The sequence below is a fragment of the Somniosus microcephalus genome, chromosome 7 (genome assembly GCF_052327205.1).
Source record: "Somniosus microcephalus isolate GS21.2 chromosome 7, FLI_Smic_1.0, whole genome shotgun sequence".
Lineage (NCBI taxonomy): Eukaryota > Metazoa > Chordata > Chondrichthyes > Squaliformes > Somniosidae > Somniosus > Somniosus microcephalus.
In genome coordinates, this window is record NC_140993.1 from 114,406,813 (window position 1) to 114,426,764 (window position 19,952).

At 46.4% G+C, this 19,952-nt stretch overlaps 1 protein-coding gene across 1 annotated transcript in view; it reads right to left on the reverse strand.

Moving 5' to 3' along the window:
* The window catches only part of ccdc178 (coiled-coil domain containing 178), a 723,212-nt gene that overhangs the window by 628,362 nt on the left and 74,898 nt on the right, over nt 1–19,952 (reverse strand). The window lies entirely within an intron of this gene.

Here is a 19,952-nt window from a genome sequence, read left to right on the forward strand (position 1 = left end):
TCATCACATGGTTCTAGGGTAAGCATGGCTATCGCCAAAGCACGGGCTAAGCTCGAAGCAGCCCAAGCGAGAGCTGCGTATGCCGACAGAGAAATAGAAATAAAAGTTGGACAGGCCCGTCTCCAAGAAGAACACCAAGCTGACCAGGCCTGTCTCCAAGCTGACCAGGCCCGTCTCCAAGCTGACCAGGCCTGTCTCCAAGCTGACCAGGCCCATCTCCAAGCTGACCAGGCCCGTCTCCAAGCTGAATAGGCCCGTTTCCAAGTTGGACACCAAGCTGACCAGGCCCGTCTCCAAACCACATTAGACGCTCTACGGGGAGAAAAAGAGATAGATGCTGCATTAGCTGAGGCACAAGTATTCGAGGCAGTTTTGGTGGAAGCTGATCCTGAGGCAGCTAACAAACCTTTAATTCCCGTTCCGCGGCAGAGTCGACGACAGCGCACCAGAGATTACGTGAGTCTCCAAGCCGACATACAGTTTACGAGAGAGAGGGATGAAGACCCGCACATCTCTACAGACTCAAGCACTTCATATAACATGCCCCATGTCACCAATCAAGGTCAAAATGGACAGCGTGCCTCAAGTCACAGGATCCTCCCCTGCAAAACAGAGGACACGGTGCAGAGGAATGGAGCACAGAAGAGAGAAATTCAGCAGCAAACCCCCTCTCATTTCCTTGAGACCCCCATCAGAGCCCCTACTCAAGGCAACCCTGGCACAGGTCCCAGCACCTACGACCTTGCCAAATACCTTGCACGCAGCCAGCTGGTGACTACAGGGTTAACCACGTTTGATGATAGACCAGATAATTATCGGGCGTGGAAGTCCTCCTTCCACGGTGCCATAACGGGCTTGGACCTGTCAGCAGAAGAGCTCGACCTCCTTATCAAATGGCTCGGCCCAGAGTCCGCCGGACAGGCACGCAGGGTAAAAGGGTCAATGTGGGTCATCCGCCAGCGGGGTTGAAGATGGCTTGGGCGACGCTGGAGGAAAGCTACGGCTCGCCTGAAGCCATTGAAAGGGCTCTCTTTGCCAGGTTGGAGAACTTTCCGAAGTTGACAAATAAGGAACCCCAGAAGCTCCGCGACCTTGGAGATCTGCTGTCGGAACTCGAAGCCGCAAAGCAGGATGGCTACCTACCCCGCCTATCGTACTTAGACACTTCCAGAGGGGTAAGTCCCATCATTGAGAAGCTTCCATTCAATCTGCAGGAGAAGTGGATATCATTCGGGTCAGAGTTCAAGCTAAAGCACAACATTACCTTCCCTCCATTCTCTGTGTTTGCCAACTTCATCCGTAAAGAAGCCAAACCCAGGACCAACCCCAACTTCAACCTCTTCTCCTCCCACACAGCACATGCCAGAAGAGACAGGTTTGACAGACATGGAAAGACACCAATATCTGTCCACAAAATGCAAGTGTCTTCAACTGAGAACATAAGGGATCAGAAGAAATCTAAGGATATGAGCAAACAATGCCCCATCCACAACAAGCCCCATCCATAAAAGTGCAGAGGCTTCAGAGAGATGTCCCTGGAAGACCGCAAACAGTATCTCAAAGAGAACTCTGTGTAATAATAATAAATAACTTCTGGATGAAATTATGTGCACATCACTTCCTGTGAACTGTGAACTCTGTGCATACATCACTTCCTGTGCATACGTCACTTCCTGTGTTTGGACTAGTATAAATACTGAACTGCTCAGTATGGTAAAAGGGCTTCTCCTAGAGGCATGGTGAAGACCGCTCTTGTATATAGTATAATTATAAGTTGCTTAAAGCTTACTTTAAAGTTCCTTGATGTGTGAGACTCCTTTTTACATCAATTTAAGCAACTTAGTATTTACACTCACAAATACTAGACCTTCGGACAAACTCGGAGTTAAGGATCCAGGGAACCACCCATCATGGAAAACATCCTTAAACCTACTCGTCTGGACTTGGACCCAAACGCACCAGCAGCTGGCAGGGTATGGAAGCATTGGTACCGTACTTTTGAGAATTTTCTTGATGAATGTAAGGCGAATGCTTCTACTAAACTGAGGATACTTATCAACTATGTGACCCCAACAGTGTTTGAATATGTTGATGAATGGGATAATTACGATGAGGTGATCCGGGCACTTAAAAAACTATATGCCAATACCGCAAATGAGGTCTATGCTAGACATCTACTGGCCACAGCCCGACAAGGGCCAGGGGAATCGATTAACGAATTCCTTCAAGAACTTCGCAGGCTCAGCATAGATTGTAACTTTCAGGCAGCCTCGGCTGAGCTGTACCGCGAAGAAATGATTCGTGATGCTTTCATCTGCGGGATTGCCTCTCCATTTATACGGCAGCGTCTACGAGAAAGTAAAACACTTGAGCTACAAAAGGCTTTTGACCTGGCTTGTTCTCTGGATTTGGCAAAGAAAAATGCAGACCTCTATCAGCTGCCCAGATCTCGATCTGCTGCTGTAACTGCAACCAGACGATTCAAGTGGCCTCAGGTGAACCCTATCATGGAGGAATCTAATCCTGATGATAATTCTGATGAAGAAGAGGAGGATGACCCCACTTTAGCAGCCTCTTAGCAATCTAGGAAGGAATGCTTCTTTTGTGGAGATTCTTTTCACCCTAGGAAATTCTGCCCTGCTCGCAATGCGATCTGCAGTCATTGCGATAAAAAGGGACACTTTGCAAAAGTTTGCCAATCAAGAGCCTCTACGAAGGCCTATCCAGCTAAGGCCTACCGAACTGCCCCAATTAGGGCCTATCAAGATGCTCCAGCTAGGAACTATCAAGCTTCCTCTCGAGCTCTCTCCCGAAGAAGCACACCTAGAGTTTCAGCCACTCTCTGTGCAACCACACCAATTACAGCTGCTTGCCCACAGAACCTGTTTCATGCAGCTACAAAAGTCTCAATTAATGGGCATACCTTAGATGCCTTAATTGACTCAGGAAGTACTGATAGTTTCATTAGAGAACAGATTGTTGCAAAATTGAAACTACATATCTTCCCATCGGACCAGGCAATTGCGATGGCTCAGTCATCACTTAATACCAGAATCTCCGGCTTTTGTATTATTGATATGACACTTAATGGTCACATGTATCCCTCCACCCGACTTTCGGTGCTCAAGGACTTATGTAGTGATCTCATCTTAGGGCTGGATTTTCAAAAACAGCATAAGAAACTCACCATTGAGTTCGGCGGATCCAAACCTGGACTTACTATTTCTAATATACTGTCTAAATTACCGTTTTGTGCATTATCAGCAGCTTCACTTGATGAACCCTCATTATTTGCCAGTATTCCTCCTCGATGCAAACCAATAATAACGAAATCGCGGCGCTTTAGTCAGGAAGACCAATCTTTTATTGAGGCTGAAATCTCTCGACTTTTAGCAGAGGATATCATCGAACCATGTTCGTTGCCCTGGCGGACTCAAATCGTCATCGTCAAGAACCCTCTAAAACCTCACAAACAACGACTATGTATTGATTATTCACAAACCATCAATCAATATACTGACTTGGACGCCTACCCATTGCCACGCATTGATGATATGGTTAATAAACTGGCTGAATACAAAGTGTTCTCAACTTACTATTTTAAAAGTGCCTATCATCAGGTACCCTTGAAGGTCTCCGATAAGCAGTACACGGCCTTTGAGGCTAATGGACGGCTGTACCAATTTCGTCGCCTCCCATTCGGGGTTACTAATGGAGTGGCTGTCTTCCAACGGGCAATGGATGGCCTGGTTAAGCAGGAAAACTTAAGGGACACTTTTCCCTATCTTGATAACATTACTATTGCAGGTCACGATCAACAGGAACACGACGCCAACCTCCAAAAATTTCGGGATGCCCTTCATCACCGTAACTTAACTTTGAATGAATCTAAATCTGTTGAGTCGCAACCGACCATCAACATCCTTGGCTACTGCGTAGGCAATGGTATCATTAAGCCAGACCCAGAAAGACTTCGCCCGCTCCAAGAGCTCCCGTCACCTAAGAATCCGGCTTCTTTACGTCGGGCTCTCGGTCTGTTTGCATACTACGCTAAATGGATTCCTCATTTTTCAGACAAAATCCAACCCTTGCTGCATGCTCGATCATTTCCATTGGAAACAGCAGCTGTTGCAGCCTTTAACCTTCTCAAAAAACAGTTGGAGAAAGCGGCTCTTCACTCCATCGATGAGAATCTCCCTTTCATAGTCGAATGTGATGCCTCAGAGGTGGCGATCTCGGCTACTCTAAATCAGGAAGGTCGTCCTGTAGCATTTATGTCCAGGACCTTGCAAGGTGCTGAGCTACATTATCCTCCGGTTGAGAAGGAAGCCACAGCCATCATAGAGGTGGTACGGAAGTGGAACCATTTCCTAGCTCGCCAGCACTTTACATTAATCACGGACCAGCGATCAGTCGCCTTCATGCTCGATAATCAAAAACGAACCAAAATTAAGAATAATAAAATACAGCTTTGGAGGATGGAACTGGCCTCTTTTGGTTACACCATTCACTATCGACCTGGCAAGGAGAATGTGGCCCCGGATACCCTCACACGAGCATTCTGCTCCACTATGTCATCCTCTACTCTCATAGATGTCCATAATGGATTGTGTCATCCTGGCGTTACGCGCATGCTACATTTCGTACGATCACGGAATCTCCCTTTATCTACTGGAGATGTAAAGAAAATGTGCTCAGAATGCCGGCTTTGTGCAGAATTAAAACCTCAGTTCTTCCGCCCCTCAGATGGTATGCTCATACACGCAACCCAACCGATGCAACGACTTAGCATCGATTTTAAGGGCCCAGTGCCCTCTTCAACTCGGAACACATATTTGCTCACTATGATTGATGAATATTCACATTTTCCGTTTGCCTTCCCCTGCTCCAATATGCTGGCGTCCACAGTAATCTGCTGCCTTTTTTTATTAAACCCCACAGTGCAGATAGAGGCCATTTCGGCCCATCGAGCCTGCACCGACACATATCCCACCCGATCCCCGTAACCCCTACACCAACACATATCCCACCCTATCCCCGTAACCCCACGTATTTAATCCCCCTAACACTAAGGGTCAATTTATCATACCAATCAACCTAACCCGCACATCTTTGGACTGTGGGAGGAAACCGGAGCACCTGGAGGAAACCCACGCAAACACGGGGAGAATGTGCAAACTCCACACAGACAGTCACCCGAGGCCGGATTCGAACCCGGGTCCCTGGCGCTGTGAGGCAACAGTGCTAACCACTATGCCACTGAGCAGCTATTTTCTCTCTGTGGCATGCCGGCTTAAATTCACTCGGATCGGGGTCCATCCTTTATGTCAAGGGAACTCAAGGACTACCTCTCAGAACGGGGAATTGCTACAAGCAAAACGACGCCATATCATCCCATCGGAAATGGGCAGGTAGAGAGGTATAACGGTATCATCTGGAATTCCGTACATCTTGCTTTAAGATCTCGGGGCCTACCAAACCAGCAATGGGAAACAGTGCTTCCGGATGCATTGCACTCTATACGGTCCCTTCTTTCTACAGCCACAAATACTACACCTCATGAGCGGTTCTTTGGATTCCAGCGTCGCTCATCTTATGGGACATCCCTCCCGTCATGGCTAACTACTCCTGGACCTGTACTACTCCGAAGATACATTCGGACGTCTAAAAATGACCCTCTCGTAGACGAGGTCGAACTAACCGATGCCAACCCCACCTATGCATACATACGATATCCCGACGGCCGAGAATCTACCGTATCATTACGGGATCTGGCTCCCTGCCCACCAGGACCTAGTGGGGCATCGAGTGATGGTATTTTACCAGGAGCCTCTTGGAACCTACCAGGTACCCCTCTCCAAGATCCTGATCTGACACCAACTAGCTTGGTACCGGTAGAACCCCGTACTCAAAGTTGCGACCCTCCCAGTACCGCGCACCAAAGTACTGATCCGCCACAGACCACCTCTGCACCTCCCTCTGAACAGAGACAGACCGACTCTGCACCTATTGGGACTCGTACACAAAGCCATGATCTCCCCGACCCTTCACAGGGTAATCCAGGCCACACAGACTCTGACCAATGGCCAACAGCGTGTAAGCGGACCAGCGACCCTCTACGACGAGAACCCAAACGGGTGCGACTCTTCCTCGTTCGGCGGCTGCGGAACAAAAGGAAGACCACAGCCTTCTAATTTCGCAGGAGGGAAGAATGTGATAATAATAACTTCCGGGAAGTTATGTGCACATCACTTCCTGTGAACTGTGAACTCTGTGCATACATCACTTCCTGTGCATACGTCACTTCCTGTGTTTGGACTAGTATAAATACTGAACTGCTCAGTATTGTAAAAGGGGCTTCACCTAGAGGCATGGTGAAGACCGCTCTTGTATATAGTTTAATTATAAGTTGCTTAAAGCTTACTTTAAAGTTCCTTGATGTGTGAGACTCTTTTGTTACATCACAGTTTCACAAATTTGTTCAAGTAAAGCTTCAAAACAGCAAACCCGCTTCTCGAGGAATTATTTGAATAAGTGCTTAGCTGGCTGGATAACTAGATAGGAGCACATCTAGCGAGACCAGTACAAACACAGAATTGCCAACGGTCTTGCCTTGAGATCAAGACAGTAACATTTTTCAAAATGTGTAAATTATTGTACTTCATATAGCTGCCTTGCAGATAGTCAAAGCAAATTGTTGTATGTTGGTTCAAAGAGTGGTCACAGCATAACTAGAATGAGCCTTTTTGACTAGCTAATAAGCAATATGGAAAGATACATTCTACTACCCATTTAGCCAAAGGTTGTTATACTACACAACAAAACTAGCTAAACTGGTGTAGAAACAGAAAATGCTGGAAATACTCAGCAGGTCAGGCAGCATCTGTGGAGAGAGAGACAAAGTTAACGTTTCAGGTTGATGACCTTTCGTCAGAACTGGAAAAAGTTACAGATTAACAGATTTTAAGCAGTTGCAGAGGCAGGGAAATGGGGGAGGGGAGGAAAGAACAAAAGGGAAGGTCTGTGATATGGTGGAAGGCAGGAGTGATTGAATGACAAAAGGGATGATTGTACAAAGCAAAAGGGGATGGCAATAGGACAAGTGAAGAAACAAAATGTGAGTTTAGAAGAGATGTAAACGGGAATGGCAGAAACATCAACAGCTGCCATGTGAAAAAATAGGGACAGAGGTTATGGTCTGAAATTATTGAACTTGATGTTGAATCCAGAAGGCTGTAAAGTGCCTAATCGAAAGATGAGATGCTGTTCTCGAGCTTACGTTGAGCTTCGCCAGAATAGTGTAAGAGGCCGAGGACAGAGTGGGGACTGGAGCGGAGAATTAAAGTGACAGGCGACCAGAGGGCTCGGGGTCACGCTTACGAACTGAACAGAGATATTCTGCAAAGCGGTCACCCAATCTGTGTTAAGTCTCCCCAATGTAGAGGAGACCACATCGTGAGCAGCGAATACAGTATACTAAATTGCAAGAAGTACAAGTAAATCGCTGTTTTAACTGGAAGGAGTGTTTGGGGCCCTGGACAGTGGGAAGGGACAAGGTAAAAAGGCAGGTGTTGCATCTCCTGCGCTTGCATGGGAAGGTGCGATGGGAAGGGAAGGGGTGTTGGGGGTGATTGAGGAGTGGACCAGGGTGCCTCGGAGGGAACAGTCCCTTCGGAATGCTGAAAGGGGAGGGGAGGGGAAGATTTTTTTTTCTGGTGGGATCACGCTGGAGGTGGTGGAAATGGCAGAGGATGATCCGTTGAATGTGGAGGCTGGTGGGGTGAAAGGTGAGGACAAGGGGAATCCTATCGTGGTTCTGAGAGGGATAGGTTCTGCGGACACTCTGCTCCTACTTTTTCACATGACAGCTGTTCTGCCATTCCCATTTACACCTCTTGTAGACTCATCTTTTGTTTCTTTACTTCTGCCATTACCATCTCCTTTTGCTTTGCACCATCATAGCTTTTGTCATTTAATCGCTCCTGCCTTCCACCCAATCACAGATTTTCCCTTTTTTTTCTTTCCGCTCCTCCCCTCTTTCCCTGCTTAAAATCTGTTACATCTCTAACTTGTTCAAGTTTTCACAAAAGGTCATCGACCTGAAACGTTGCGGGGAATTTTCCGGGGGTCAGCGGGCGCGATCGGTGGTCGGTTGGGTGGGAAAGTATTTTTTTTTGACAGCGGGTCGGGAACCGCAGTGGCGAGGGAGGCAATTCAGGTCATTATGACCTTGTTAACAGAGGATTAACAACAATTTTGAGCTCACCTTTAGAATTTACCAGCTCACCAACGGGGTCCACGCTGCTCAGGGATCATGTCTGTCAATCTGGGCAGGAGTTGAATGGCCATAGAATCATCTCATTACTATACAGTTTGAAATGTGCTCTAAAAGCTCCCATCTCACAGCTGTTTACTTTCCAAGCTCAGAAGTTGTTGCTTACTACATTTGGAAGACAGATTGAGCTTTTTGCAGGTTGCAAGTGTTTGGAGCAAGCTCTCTATTCAGTGTCACCTCATTGGAACAACCTCTCTCACCATTGACAGATTGCTTCTGTTATCTCAAGTTCACCTGCCATCTATTCCTTCAGCATGGATACAGTTTATACTCTCTCACCTTGGTCCTCAGAACCTGACCATGATCAGCCGCAACACCAGCATCACCAGGCACACCAGCAACCACACCAAACTTCTCCACAATCAACTGATGCTGCACAGGACAGAGGGCATCAGTACCCGACCACATTGCTGCCCGGGATGCCAGGGATGGCTTCACCATGGCCACATTTACTTCACTTGATGCTGCACACCCTGGCTGCCACATGATGCGCTAGGTTGGCACCACCCCACACCAACAACATAAAGCATCCCTACAATGCCTAACCCATTCCTTTCACATGCTTCAGCACTGCGGGGGGCACCGTTATGTCTCACCATTCACTGAAACTCACGAAACCACTTCTAAGGTGCACACAAATCTATCCAAGAAGGCAAAGTGTTGAAAAAAAGATTTCAATGTTTGACAGCACATTACCAGAAACTTCACATGAACATTGGCTAAAACACACAAGTGCCTACCTTTGCTACATTACAACAGTGACTACATTCCAAAAGTACTTCATTGGCTGTAAAGCGCTTTTGAGACGTCTGGTGGTCGTGAAAGGTGCTATATAAATGCAAGTCTTTCTTTTGTATGTTGTTAGTTGGTATGATTGCACTAAGATGAGGGTGAGTGTGAGGGGTGGCTAGTGAGATGGGGAAGTGATAATGTAGATAGAGAGGGATGGGTGGAGGTACAAGGTAAGTTGGTGTGAGTAAGGATGTGCTGGAGTAGGGTAGTGAAGGCAGAGTGATGAGGATGTGATGAGTGGTACAGCAGGATTTGGCTGAGTGTGGCTTTGCAGTAATGTTTCGTGATCTATTGAGATCATTGAAAGGTTTGCGCCACTGCAGCCTGATCCTCCTGATGACATTCCTGCTTGTGCCCCCAGGCTGCGTTGGTCTCCTGGGGAAGTCTCTTCTGCCCATTGGAAGGGAAGAGGACCTCCCTGTGTGCTGTGACTCCCTCCATAAGCATAAGGAGGGAGTCATGGGAGAGCCTGGGTGTAGCCCTACCCCTTTGTGCAGTGTTTGTCAGTGTTTGCAGCACCTCAATGCTGCAGAACACTGACAGCACAAATGTCAAAGTAAATTTGCACATGGTCCCTTTAAGGAAACCAGCTGATGACACATTATTAAATGACGTCACTAGACCCGCTTCCTCTAATTGGCTGGAAAACGTGCTAAACAGGCTTATGAAGCTCAATCAGGGGAAAGTCATTCTACAGAGCGGGATGGAGACAGCAGCGGGGTCAAGACCAGCCACTGACGTTGCCCGCCACAGACCCGCTGAGGTAGGGAAAATCGCGGCCGTTAACACTGTTTCTCTCTCCATAGACGCTGCCTGATCTGCTGAATATTTCCAGCATTTTCTGTTATTTCAAATTTCCAGCATCCGCAGTATTTTGCTTTTGTATTAGCTAAACTAGTGGATATTTTTGATTGTGTATTTTGAAAACTGTAGTTCTATAAATATCAACACAAGTGATACTTTCTTTCTAGAGAGGAAGGATATGGGGGCAGTTAAAATTTCAGTATCATGCTTTTATGATGTAAATAAAATTCAGTTACAATTTTAGGGGAAAATTTCTCGTGGTCCTCAGACTTTTCTATCTGAATGGCAAATATAAAATATATCAATTATTGTAACATCCATGCTTTTATTACCTCAAGACTTGACTATTCCAATGCTGTCCCGGCTGGCCTCCCATCTTCCACCCTACATAAACGTGCTCATCCAAAACTATGCTGCCTGTATCCTGACTTGGACCAAGTCCTGTTCACCCATAACGCCTATGCTCACTGATCTACATTGGCTCCCCGTGCAGCAATGTCTCGATTATAAAATTCTTGTCGTTATGTTCAAATCCCTCCATGGCCTCGCCCCTCCCTATCTCTGTAAACTCCTCCAGCCCTACAAATCTCCAAGACTCTGCGCTCCTCCAATTCTGGCCTTGTGTGCATCCCTGATATTCATCACTCCACCATTAACGGCTGTACCTTCAGCTGCCTAGGCCCTAAGTTCGGAATTCCCTCCCTAAACCTCTCTGTCTCTCTCTCCTCCTTTAACTCTCTCCTTAAAACCTACCTCTGACCAAGCTTTTGGTCACCTGTCCTAACATCTCTTTATGTGACTAGGTGTCAAATATTGTTTGTTAACGCTCTTGTAAAGTGCCTTGGGATGTTTTTACTATGTTAAAGGTGCCCTATAAATGCAAGTTGTTGTTGTTCAAATAAGGCAGATGTGAACAATAACATTCATATCTTCACACTCGTGTGAAGTAGTGGAAGGATTCACAGGCTGATTAACAGTCTGGCTGGCCGAGAGGTAAACGCTTCTTCCATTACCATAACCATCTTTATACCAGCCAATAAGGTGGTTAGTCCTATATATTGGGAGGGTTTTATGGGCTCCCACACCTATTGGGAGGGAGGGGGCACCCATACCCACCAAATGTGAGTATCACACAGGTTGTCAATCCAGAGTTCACAGCCAGGGGCTTGAGTCTCCATTCACTGGGACTATCTGGAGCAGGGTTCAAACCTTGCACCTTCTGACTTAGAGGCAGGAATGCTACCAATAAGCCAAAGGCTCAGTGCACCAAAGATTGGTGATAATTGATAAGCTATGAAAATTGCCATATAACTTCTCACCAAACTGTTGGAATTAGCTCAGAGAGAGCAATGGTTCTAAAGAATCACAGAATCATAGAAATTTACAACACAGGAGGCCATTCGGCCCATCGTGTCTGTGCCGGTCGAAAAGCGCTATCCAGCCAAATCCCACTTTCCAGCTCTTGGTCCGTAGCCTTGCAGGTTACAGCACATCATGTGCATATCCAAGTACTTTTTAAATGTGATGAGGGTTTCTGCCTCTACCCTCCTTTCAGGCAGACCCCCATTGCCCTCTGAGTGAAAACATTTCTCCTCACCTCTCCTCTAATCCCTCCCACAATTATTTTAAATCTATGCCCCCTGGTTACTGACCTCTGAGCTAAGGGAAATAGGTCCTTCCTATCCACTCTATCTAGGCCCCTCATAATTTTATACACCTCAATTAAGTCTCCCCTCAGCCTCCACTGTTCCAAAGAAAACAACCCCAGCCTATTCAATCTTTCCTCATAGCTAAAATTCTTCAGTCCTGGCAACATCCTCGTAAATCTCCACTGTACCCTCACTAGTGCAATCACATCTTTCCTGTAATGTGGTGACCAGAACTGTACGCGGTGCTGTAGTTGTGACCTTACTAGTGTTTTATACAGTTCTAGCATAACCTCTCTACTCTTATACTCTATGCCTCAACTAATAAAGGAAAGTATCCCGTATGCCTTCTTAACCACCTTATCCACCTGTCCTGCTACCTTCAGGGATCTGTGGACATGCACTCCAAGGTCCCTTTCTCAGTATCTAACTGTTTATTGTGTATTCCCTTGCCTTGTTAGTCCTCCCCATATACATTACCTCACACTTCTCCGGATTGAATTCCATTTGCCACTTTTCTGCCCATTTGACCAGTCCATTGATATCTTCCTGTAATCTACAGCTTTCTTCCTCACTATTAACCACACGGCCAATTTTTTATCATCTGCAAATTTCTTAATCACGCCCCCTACATTGAAGTCTAAATCCTTGATATATACCACAAAGCAGGGGACCTAGTACTGAGCCCTGTGGAACCCCACTGGAAACAGCCTTACAGTCACAAAAACACCAGTTGACCATTACCTTTTGCTTCCTGCCACTGAGCCAATTTTGGATCCAACTTGCCATTTTCCCTTGGATCCCATGGGCTTTTACTTTTTTGGCCATCCTGCCATGTGGGCCCGTGCCAAAGGCCTTGCTAAAATCCATGCACTACCCTCATCGACCGTCCTCGATACCTCCTCAAAAAATTCAATCAAGTCAGTCAGACACGATCTTCCCTTAACAAATCAATGCTGACTGTCCTTGATTTATCTGTGACTTTCTAAATGATGATTTATACTGTCCCTCAGAATTTTTTCCAATAATTTTCCCACCACTGAGGTTAGGCTGACTGCCTGTAATTACTCGGTCTATCCCTTTCTCCCTTTTTAAAAAATGGTACAACGCTAACAGTCCTCCAGTCATCTGGCACCACGCCTGTAGCCATAGAGGACTGGAAAATTAAGGTCAGAGCCCCCGCTATTTCCTCCCTTGCCTCTCTTAACAGCCTGGGATACATTTCATCCAAGCCTGGCGATTTATCTACTTTCAAAGATGCTAAACGTCTTAATACTTTCTCTTTCTCTATGTTTATCCCATCTAATATTTTATACTCCTTCTCCTTATCTACATTGGCCCAGAAATTTGGGTCTCCACGGGTGAGTATGCACGGGGTACTCACCCGTAGGCCCGATGGAAGTGCCGGTTTCCTGCATGCACTGCGCATGCGCGGGAAACTGGCACTTCCGTTCCTCTGAAAGCAGGGGTTCAGAGGTCGAACGCGTGCGCAGGGGAGGCTGCGCGTGCGCATCAAACTTAGGTTTTTCCTTGAGGGTAAGTCTGCAGAAGTTAGAAATTTAAAAAGCAGGTGTAAGGCCTGCTTTTTACAAGGTAAGTGGTGAATTAATTAAAATTAAAACATTTTTTCCACAGGTTTATTTTTTTTAAATACTTTAAAGCAAGGTAAGTTTATTTTTAGCCCCGTTAGAATATAAAATTATTTTTTTCAAAAATTTAAATTATTTTTTTAAAGTTATTTCATGTAATTTATAGTTTATTTAAAAAATGTGATGTTTTTTTAAAGTTTACTTGAAGGTTTAGTGCTATTTTGAGGCCGTAGTATTTATAAGTCTTGACAGCACTTCCTGTCAAGACTTATGAATGGAGCATTCCCTGCTCCGATTGGCTCCCCATGGCCCACGTGATCCCAGGGGACGCATCGAACTAACTGCGCCCCTGGGATACGCAAGCACTGCGCGCCGGCAGCTGGACCAGGCCCCGGATCGGAATTCCACGGGGCCCTACAGCTCAACGGCCAGCGCGCAAGGTAAGTGCAGGTCGGGGGCTTGCACCCGCGGGAAGCCGCCGACCCGAATTTCTGGGCCAATGTCTGCATCGTCTCTCTCTACTGTGAAGACAGACGCAAAGTATTCATTAAGAACCATACCCACGTCTTCTGCCTCCTCGCATCGGTTACTTTTTTGGTCTCTAAAAGGCCCTACTCTTTCCTTAGTTATTCTCTTGCTCTTTATGTATAAATCATCTTTGGGCTTTCCTTGATTTTACTCGCCAAACATTTTTCATGCCCTCTCTTTGCTTTCCTAATTTCCTTTTCAATTTCATGACTACACTTTCTATACTCCTCTGGGATTTCTTTAGTATTGAGCTCTCGGTATCTGACAAAAGCTTCCCTTCTTTTCCTTATCCTACCCTGTATAAGAACATAAGAAATAAGAGCAGGAGTAGGCCATACAGCCCCTTAAACCTGCTCCGCCATTCAATAAGATCATGGCTGATCATCGACCTCAACTCCACTTTCCCGCACGATCTCCATATCCCTTGATTCCCCTAGAGTACAAAAATCTATCAATCTCAGCCTTGAATATACTCAGAGACTCAGCATTCACAGCCTTCTGGGGCAGAAAATTCCAAAGATTCACAACCCCTCTGAGTGAAGAAATTCATAAGAACATAAGAACATAAGAAATAGGAGCAGGAGTAGGCCATACGGCCCCTCGGGCCTGCTCCGCCATTCAATAGGATCATGGCTGATCTGAATCTAGACTCACGTCCACTTCCCTGCCCTCTCCCCGTAACCCCTAATTCCCTTATCTGCTAGGAAACTGTCTATCTCCATTTTAAATTTATTTAATGTTGCAGCTTCCACAGCTCTCTGAGGTAGCAAATTCCATAGATTTACTACCCTCTGAGTGAAGAAGTTTCTCCTCATCTCAGTTTTGAAAGGGCAGCCCCTTATTCTAAGATTATGCCCCCTAGTTCTAGTCTCACCCATCAGTGGAAACATCCTCACCGCATCCACCCGATCAAGCCCCCTCACAATCTTATATGTTTCGATAAGATCGCCTCTCATTCTTCTGAACTCCAATGAGTAGAGTCCCAACCTATTCAACCTTTCCTCATACGTCAACCCCCTCATCTCTGGAATCAACCGAGTGAACCTTCTCTGAACCGCCTCGAGAGCAAGTATATCTTTTCTTAAATATGGAAACCAAAACTGCACGCAGTATTCCAGGTGTGGCCTCACCAATACCCTGTATAACTGCAGCAAGACTTTCCTGTTTTTATACTCCATCCCCCTTGCAATAAAAGCCAAGATTCCATTGGTCTTCCTGATCACCTGCTGCACCTGCATACTAACTTTTTGTGTTTCATGCACCAGGACCCCCAGATCCCTTTGTACTGTAGCACTTTGCAGTTTCTCTCCATTTAGATAATAACTTGCTCTTTGATTTTTTCTGCCAAAGTGCATAACCTCACACTTTCCAACATTATATTGCATCTGCCAAATCTCTGCCCACTCACTTAGCCTGTCTATGTCCTTTTGCAGGTTTTTTATGTCCTCCTCCTCCCAGTCTTAAATGGGCTACCCCTTATCCTGAGACAATGCCCCCTAGTTCGAGACACTCCAGCCAGGGGAAACAACCTCTCAGACCAAAACTGTGCACAGTACTCCAGGTGTGGTCTCACCAAGGTCCTGTACAATTGCAGCAGGACTTCCTTACTCTTATTCTCCAACCCTTACTCTTATACTCCAACCCTCTTGCAATAAAGGCCAACATGCCATTTGCCTTCCTTATTGTTTTCTGTACCTGCATGCTAGCTTTCTGTGTTTTTTGCACGAGGACACCCAAATCTCTCTGAACACCAACATTTGAAAGTTTCTCACCATTTAAAAAATATTCTGCTTTTCTATTCTTCCTACCAAAGTGAATAACCTCACATTTCCCTACATTATATTCCATCTGCCACCTTACTGCCCACTCACGTAGTCTATTTATATCCCTTTGCAGACTCTTTGGGCTGGATTTTGTCAGCCCCGAGGAGGCAGGTATGGAGGCGGGACTGCCGTTTAGGTTGCAGAATTTGGGGGCGGGTGGCAAACCCGCCCCCATCCCGCCTCTGTACCCTCTTGCCAGGAGGCGGGAAGCCGTCCTGCCCGGGTCCCATCTCCTCGAGGCGGGAAAGGGATTAAAGCCTATTAACTGCCTGTTAACAACTGCAGCCTCAAAGTAGGGCAAGGACAGCACTGTTGCTTTAAACTTCTATGTGATGGGCTCATTTCAGGGTGCAACAGGAGATATTGGTAATATATCCCAGTTCGCAGTGCACAGCTGTATCAGGGAGGTTACTGAGGCTCTCTATGCTAAGAGAAATACCTACATCTCCATCCCAATTACCAGAGAGAAGCAGAAGGAGCGAGCATGAGGTTTTGCACACATAGTAGACTTCCCCATGGTGCAATTGACTGCACTCGCATTGCCTTGCTTGCTGTGTTCCCCATCTGAACTCTGGAATCTTTATCAGTAGAAAGGGATTCCACTCCCTCAATGTGCAGCTGGTTTGTGACCATGGGCAGCGCATCATGCAGGTCTGCGCCCACTATCCTGGCAGCAGTCACGACTCCTTCATTCTGTAGCAGTCCTCTGTACCCCCTGTATTCCAATCAGCTTTCAAGTTAGAGGCTGGATATTGGGCGACAAGGGTTCCTGACATGGCTCATGACTCCGATCAGGAACCAGAGCATACTTGCACAGCAGGGGTACAATGAAAGCCATGCTTCCACAAGGAACATCATCGAACACACCATCAGCTTTTTCAAACAATGCGTCTGCTGCCTGTACCGTTCACAAGGAGCCATGCAGTACACCGCTGAGTGGGTATCTAGATTTGTGGTCGTCTGTTGCATGCTCCATAACCCTGCCATTTTGTGGGAGCAGCCCTTACCACCACCTGCCGGACGACAAAATGAGGAGGAGGAGCAGAAAAAGGAGGATGAGGAAGAGAGATAGCAAACTCGGCAGCCCTTTTCTGCTAGGGCTCTACGAGATCAGCTCACTGAGGAGCGTTTCCACTGATCTCAAATACATCTCCCCATTCATCATTGCTGCCACTTTCCTAACCTTTCCTATTTCAATTACTATCATGTCATTCTCTTTCTGTCAACAATAATTGTTATCTCCCTCATTCGACTGTAGACATAAAAACCAACAACAAATGCACTTATCAAAATAATCATGGTATTAACCTAACAAGAAACTAATTACCCTTGTGCATTCCCTTAGTACCTGTCTTTTGTGTTCCTTTCTCTACGAGGTGCTTCCCCAGTGGCTGGAGTTTGTAAGGAGGAAGACTGCTAAGCTTTAATTGAGGGGTCTGCAGATGGCCATTGAGGATGACCTCGAGCAACTCTGGGCCTAGAGGGCCAGGCTGCAGACTGCACAATCTCGGCCTGGGCTGTAGCAGTCTGGGTCGGCTAGCTGGCAGGTAATAAGCAAGGGCAGTGGCGGAGTGGCAGGGGTGGAAGCAGGAATATCATCCTGAGAGAAGACAGCGGGTTCCTCTTCCATGGTGCCATTGCCACTCTCCCAGGATGGTGCCTCAGCAATCGTGGTGATGTGTTCGAGAATAGATTGCTGGACGTCCTGGATGTCCCTTTCAACAGTGGCACCCAAAGCCACAATAACATCTATCTGAACTTCCATAGCAGCAGTTTGTGTTGTGATGGAAGCTGTCAGATTGGTCATCAGACGCTCCATCATGCTTGGTTCCACAGCTGAGCTGATCAAGGTGATCCCCCTTCCCACGTGCATCTTCTTCTTCCTTCACTTGCTGAGGAGCTTGTACCTCTGGGGAATTTGAAATTAAAAGGGACAAGGGTTAGGTTGTGGTAAGGAAAGAGAGAGAAAGAAATGCATCCTGACACTATCTGCAGTTTCTCATGCAAAGTGTGTGGATTAGGTATTTAGAAACCTTGATCATCGATCCCGCCAGCAATGCCAGTGGCCATGGCCTCTGCTATTACCCTTCATATGATGCCTGGGACTGTTTCTTCCATGGGGTATAGAACATGAATGCTGCTCCTCCTCCAGTTGCACTCTGATGCCTCCTGTTATGCACCACCTTCTCCTGCAAGAAAAAGGAAAGTGTGTTAGTGAGTGTCCTGTGATACATCCGGGTGATGTGGCTGTCATAGGTGAATAGCTGCCAGTTTGTGTGAGCTGTGTGTTGTGGGTGTGAGGTTTACAATACTGTTGAGTGTGTGAGGGTGACATTAATCATATGAATTGAAGTATTCAGGACTGATTGATTGAGAATGTAGGAAGGTGGGGGATGGAGGTGGTGTGAATTAAGCATGTGATGAAGCTAGTGGAGCAGCCGTTATAAAATGGCATTTCAAGATTGATCTCACCTTGACATTCTTGTCAGATCATTGATTCTTTTGTGGCACTGCATCCAGGTTCCTGGAGCAACACTCCTTGCATTTACTTCCTTTGCAATTTCCTCCCAGTGCCTCCTCATCATATGTGTGAGGGCTTTTTGCCCCCCGCGGATAGAGGATGTCCCTCCTTCTCTCTACCTCCTGCACCAAAGCCTCGGGTGCAGCACAGAGGACCTTGGTGCACACTCTCTCTCAGCATCAGACATTTCATTAGACAAACTACGCTTTCGAACACTTCTAGCAGTCACAATGCACCTGCCCGTTAAGAAGTGCAGGCTGCCTTTAGGGAGCGCTGTCCACTCCCCATATCGGACCTCCTCGTGATGCGTGCAGCCTATGATCAGTGCGGGTAACGTTGGCTGTATACGATAATTATTAAAATAAGCAGCAATGAATGTGTGAGGGTTAATCGCATACCGCGATCAAGGCGCCCGTTATCTTGGGTTATCCAATTTAATCCCCTTATATTTTCATTTCTTTTGTCCCAGTCCAATTTCGAAAAGTAATTCTTAGCCTTTCTTGTATCAGCTGGGTACTCCAATTGAAGTAATCAGAGAGCTATATATAGGGGACATGAGAATGAGGGCTTTCTGTTTTATTCCTGGGTTTGCTACAAAGTACCTACATATTGAGCAGGTAATGGCACACTGAGCATGGGCTCAGGTAGTTGTAAAATATTCCACAACATTTTTCAGAGAACAACATGGGCATTCACCTGGTGTCCTAGCCAATATTTATCCATCAATCAACACCGCCAAAAATAGGTTATTTCATTGTAGAAACATAGAAAATAGGAGCAGGAGTAGGCCATTCGGCCCCTCGAGCCTGCTCCGCCATTCAATGAGATCATGGATGATCATCCAAATTCAGTACCCTGTCCTTGCCTTCTCTCTATATCCCTTGATACCTTTAGCCTTAAGAAATATATCTAACTCCTTCTTGAATATATTTAATGAATTGGCCTCTACTGCCTTCTGTGGTAGAGAATTCCACAGGTTCACCACTCTCTGGGTGAAGAAATTCCTCCTCATCTCTGTCCTAAATGGCTTACCCCTTATCCTTAGACTGTGACCCCTGGTTCTGGACTCCCCGGCCATCGGTAACATCCTTCCTGCATCTAGTCTGTCTAGTCCTGTTAGAATTTTATAAGTTTCAATAAGATCCCCTCTCATTCTTCTAAACTCCAGCGAGTATAAACCCAATCGACCCAATCTCTCCTCATACGTCATTCCTGCCATCCCAGGTATCAGCCTGGTGAATCTTCGCTGCACTCCCTCCATGGCAAGAACATCCTTCCTCAGATAAGGCGACCAAAACTGCACACAATTCTCAAGATGTGGTCTCACCAAGGCCCTGTACAACTGCAGCAAGACATCCTTGTTCCTGTGCTCGAACCCTCTCACTACGAAGGCCAACATACCATTTGCCTTCTTAACCACCTGCTGCACCTGCATGCTTACCTTCAGCGATTGGTGCACAAGGACACCCAGGTCTCGTTGCACTTCCCCTTCTCCCAATCTATTGCCATTCAGATAATAATCTGCCTTCCTGTTTTTGACACCAAAGTGGATAACCTCGCATTTATCCACATTATATTGCATCTGCCATGCTTCTGCCCAATCACCCAACCTGTCCAAATCACACTGGAGTTTTTCAGCATCCTCCTCACAGCACACACACCCACCCAGCTTTGTGTCGTCTGCAAACGTGGAGATATTACATCTCGTTACCTCGTCTAGATCATTAATATATATTGTGAATAGCTGGGGTCCTAGGACCGATCCCTGCGGTACCCCACTAGTCACTGCCTGCCACTCGGAAAAAGACCCGTTTATTCCAACTCTTTGCTTTCTGTCTACCAACCAGTTTTCTATCCAAGTGAATACCTTGCCCCCAATCCCATGTACCTTAACTTTACACGCTAATCTCTTAT